The 5129-nt window shown below is 41.3% G+C and overlaps 1 pseudogene; it reads left to right on the top strand.

Annotated features, from left to right (window-relative positions):
- Positions 1-2913: 2913 nt before the first annotated feature.
- LOC114490973 lies at positions 2914-4637 on the top strand (annotated as a pseudogene).
- Positions 4638-5129: the final 492 nt, after the last annotated feature.

Below are 5129 nucleotides of genomic sequence, written 5' to 3'. Positions count from 1 at the left end.
AAGTGACTGGCTAACTTCTGATTGTATCAAGGTACCTTGAAAATGAATAGGACAAAAAGGCAAATATTGCATGACTCCACTTACATTAAGTACCTAGAGTAGTCAAATTATAGAGACAGAAAGTAGAATGGTACTTACCAGGGACTGTGAAGAGTGGGAATGGGAGTTATTATTTAAGGGGTACAGAACTTTTGTTTTGCAAGATGAAAAGAATTCTGGAGATAGATGGTGGTGATGGTTGCACAACATGACTGTACTTAATACCACTGAACTGTACAGTTAAAAATGGCAAAAATGGTGAATTTCATGTGCATTTTACCACAATTTTTGAAAAAGGAATGAATGGATCAGATGAGCTATATCTTGCAGGCCTTGGAGCTGACTTTAGGTATCTCCACTCTGAAGTGTTATGTGCTTGTCTTTTAGTTGCATTATGAGTGAACAAGTATTATTTTTCTGTTGCAGAAGAGATAGGGTTAAACACCACAATGACACACAATGAATTGTCAACATTTGGACTCAAGGAACAGGATATACCTAGCAGACGCCTAGTCTCTGGCTGTCCCATAGCTTCAGCTGCATATGTCCTGCTTACACTGGCACAGCTGGAGATGATTTAAATTGTGCTTCTTCAGGAGAGAGACCTTCTAGTGCCCTGCCACTCATATATTTATAGTTGAGAGGTGACAGTGATACCTGGTCCTGGTTGCTCTGAAAACAAGGCACATCCTTGCCTGTGTGGAGAAACTTTCTATTCTCAGGGCTCATCTCATGGGAAGTTTGCATATCAACACTGTGCGAACCAGTAGAACTTTGGCTCTCTCTGCAGGGCCAGCTCATTACTGGACTACCTAAGAGGAAGTTGCTGGAGGCATCCCATGGAGAAACTGGCTTGTCTCTCCTCATAATCGTACATCCAAGTGCTTGGAGGAAGTTTCACTGTGTAAAAACTGACTGAAAACACTGATTGTTTCAGAAAAAAAAGCAGTAAGACAGAGGAAAAGGCATCATTGGTGGCAAAAGTAGTACTTCCAGGGTTCTGAAAAAAGAGCTTGTGGAGTTAAAGCAGGTAAAGGATGCAGAGAGTATACCAAGTGTGAGTCCCTGATAAGGCTTATAAGCCACACAAAGCCATGGCCAGGCTTTAGTCATCTTGGCATGAGGAATGATGCTCCCTAGGGCTCTGTATTACAGTCACTCTGATTGCTTTATGCCATTAATATCTAATAATTGAACTCTAAAACTCCACGCAGATACTCAGCTGGTATGGCTCAATAGCAACCATAGATATTCCTTCAAAAAATGTTTCTAATGTTTACAATTAAAGGAGAAATATTTCACTGACTTATTAATAATCCTTATAGACTTAAATGCCCCATCATTTGTTGGTGAATTATCATTTCTTCAATGAAGGAGCAAGTCCCCAGAGAGATGCAAAACATTAGCAAGTAATGACTTAGTATTTTATTTAGGCTTTGTAGTGAGTGAGAAGCTGAGCACACCTATTCTTAGTATGGATATACATTATTGTTTGTGATATGGTAGTAGTGTTTGAGAGTGTATTAAATACAGGATATTGTGGTAAATACTATATATACATCAGTCCCTCTGACCCTTTAAACACTATAAGGTCAGTGTTGTTCCCACTTTATAGACAAAGAAAGCAAAGCTCAAAGTGTTTAGCAACTTGTCCAGGATCAAAAGACAAATACCATATGATCTCACCTATAAGTGGAAGCTAATCAACAAAACAAATAGCAAGCAAAAGAGAAGCAGAGACAAGGAAATGAAGAACAAACTGATGATAACCAGAGGGGCAGTGGGAGGGGATATTGGATGGATTAGGGGAAAGGGCTGTCAAGGAACATGAATAAAAGGCCCATGCAGAAAGCCAAATAGGGGTAGGATCAAGGGTGGGAGGTGGCGATGGCTGGGGTGGGGGGGACGGTGGGGGGAAAATTGAGACAACTGTACTTGAACAACAATAAAAAAGTAAAAAAATTAAACAAAGAAACACCAAAAAATCCATTATTATGTTGCTATTCTTTTTACAAGTGCTTATAGATCATTTTCAAATGCATTTTCGATGAATGATAACACATATTAACAAATTAATTAGTTTGAACCATATGAAATTGCCCAAGATGTCAAATATTTGCACTCATATGGTTCACCTTAGATAATTAGTATTTTATATTAATCATTGAGGGAGGACATCAGAGACAATGCCCTACATGTAACAGTAGACACTTCACTGCAATTTTCCTTTCCATGGGTTCCTTTACTCTAGGGCTTGCTATTTTGCAATCTCAACTTATGCAGTTTCCTCTTCCCCAAAAGTTGCATAAGCAATGATGCTCTACCCAGTGATCTGGGGCTAATTTTCAAAACACCAATTAAAAACTCATGTGCCATGGCACACTGATGTGTCTTGATTGATTACAAGGTATGTAGCAAGTAATTCCTTACTATTTAAAAATCATAATTATTTTATCTTGTTTTTTAATATAAATTAGAACACATTCAAGGTAATTCTTCTAATAGCCTTACATGCACACTCACTCACTTCTATCCCAATATGGTTTCCCAAGTGGGTTAGAAAGTGATGCAGGACCAGCCAGGGCCCTGGGAACCACAGGCAGCACTGGGTGTGTTTACAGCACATTTCAACAGAGCTTTCGCTTGTGTGCACATGCAAAGGGAGGTCGAGAACCATTGTTAAAATGGCTTAGCAACTGCTCCATGTTCTGAATTCAGGCTCTCTTTAACTATGTAATTACATGTAAGAAGTTTATTTGAAAGGCAGATGCAGCCTAGTCTCCCAGAAGTTTTGTGCAAAGCCTGGAAGGGAAGGGCTGCTGCATAACCTGCTCTTGCTAGTCAGGTGTAGAGTCCAGGAGCAGTTCTGAGGTTATGGTGGAGCTCAGTGGAGTTCAGAGTTCACAGGAGTATCTCAAGGAGCAGGGGATGGATCAAGTAACTGCATCCAGGGTACTGGGATAATGAAGAAATCTTGGAGGATTTGCCTCTGGAGAGAGGCAAGCATTACCTAGGACCTAGGGGTGGGCTACAGTATGGGTCAGTGAGAAGGAATGGCCACAATGTAAGGAACTGGTCAGCTTTGTCATTTCAGCATTCTGACTTTCCCTGTGAAGAGGAAGATCAATGAAGTCTCAGGGCCTGGCTGAGGCCAGAGCTGTACCATCGCTGAGACTGGGAGAGAGGAGACAGTGTCTGCAAAGGACTCAGGATTTTCAAATTTGAGTAACTCAATTTCTGGATCTGGAAGACACTCAAGTGTCAAGTGCTTCACTTAGTAAGCCTGGTCCTTCTTCTGAACTCCCTGGGAAGAATGGCAGGCTCATAAGCTTACCAAAGTGAAAAAGAGATTTGGATGTCTCATCAGCCCATGGAGTAATTTCATCTTAAATATTTGTGCGTGACTGACTTACCTACTCAGAACTGGTGTGAAGAGCGAATGGTATATGGGAAGGAGCTTTCTAGTTTCTTTGCACCTGAGAAGGCAGCTGTTTTGGATGCTGGTGCCAGCATCCACCTAGCTAGAGAACTAGAAGCTCATGATCTTGTGACTATCCCCATCTCCAGTAAAGAAGAGTCTTGGGCAGTTAAGTTTCTGAATATGCTATCAATGATTCCTACACTGCAGACAGAGTATGCATCAGAATGTTTCCAGTGTTTGGAGAAGTGGAGGGAAGTGATTGATGAGCTGCACTCTATAGCCAAGGGGGAATTAAAACTGGCTAAACTCAAGACATGCAGATGTCCTAAGCTCCTTCTGGAATCTCAGAAAGAAAGAAAAAAAGACTGTTTTCAAGTCAGCCTATATAAATATATTTTGATGCCATGATACAAGGTAAAGTGACCACTGCTAGCCTAATCCACCATACAAAACTGCATCCAGAAAAACCACTGGGACCTTCAGTGTTGAAGCATGCCCAGCAGGGAGGCTTCTCTGTGATGTCCTTGGGTGACCTCATGGAGCTGGTCTCCTGGTCTCTAACACTGTCTGACCTTCCAGTCATTGATATTCTGAAAACTGAGTATAACCATCAAGAGACTGTCACTTTGCTGGGTTCAGAGACTGTGTCCTTTCAAGAGTAGGAGCTGAGAAACAAAGTGCAGCAGTATATGGCTTACTGGGTGGACCACAGAGAGCCTGAAGGGGTTGATGTGGAGGAGGCTTGGAAATGCAGGACACACAGCTACGCAGATTATCTGTGAGTAGAGGAAGGGCAGTGGGGTGCACAGCTCCACACCAGAGCCCCAAACCAAAAAAGCCAAATGAACAGAAGGTACATCTTAAACTTTCATTCTTCCTGCTCCTGATGTACTCAACAGAATAAAAGAGAACCAGTCTCTGAGCTTGGCTTTCATGGACAGTGTTCTTATTTTGGTTCTTTTCACATTTTCTCAACTTCTAACCACTCAAATCTCAGTCCAAAGCATGGGTGAGTGGGACAGATCTGGGATTGTACTGTATCTGAAGATTCACCATAGGTTGCCAAGAAGACAGATGCTCATCATAGCTGGAACAAAGCCATCATTATTTTCCTAAAAAGACTCTTTAGTTTCTGTTAAGTCTCTTCCCTATTATTTCTCAATCAAGGCTTTCTACATGTTATTTTTTATTGTTGTTCAGTTACAGTTGTCCCCATTCCCCCCCGACCCCATTTCTCTCCCCTTCTCTTCCATGACTTGACCCTTCCCCTTCTTTCCTGTTACCCACTTCCCACCCCTCTGGTCACTGTGTCTTTGTTCTTTATCTCCACATCTCTGATTCTCTTTTGTTTGCTTGTTTGTTTTGTTGATTAGGTTCCACTTATAGGTGAGATCATATGGTATTTTTTACCACCTGGCTTATCTTACTTAGCATAATACTCTCCAGTTCCATCCATGCTGTCATGAGTAGGAGCTCCTTCTTTCTGCTGCATACTATTCCATTGTGTAAATGTACCACAACTTTTTGATTCACTCATTTACTGATGGGCACTTGGGCTGTTTCCAGCACTTGGCTATTGTATATAACGCTGCCATGAAAATAGGGGTGCATAGGTTCTTTTTGAATTGGTCTCTAAGGCTTTCCACATTTTATAATTAAATAAAAAATC

Source organism: Phyllostomus discolor, chromosome 3 (genome assembly GCF_004126475.2).
Source record: "Phyllostomus discolor isolate MPI-MPIP mPhyDis1 chromosome 3, mPhyDis1.pri.v3, whole genome shotgun sequence".
Classification (NCBI taxonomy): Eukaryota; Metazoa; Chordata; class Mammalia; order Chiroptera; family Phyllostomidae; genus Phyllostomus; species Phyllostomus discolor.
Note: the sequence above shows the minus strand (reverse complement) of the source record. Positions and strands in the feature narration are given on the sequence as shown.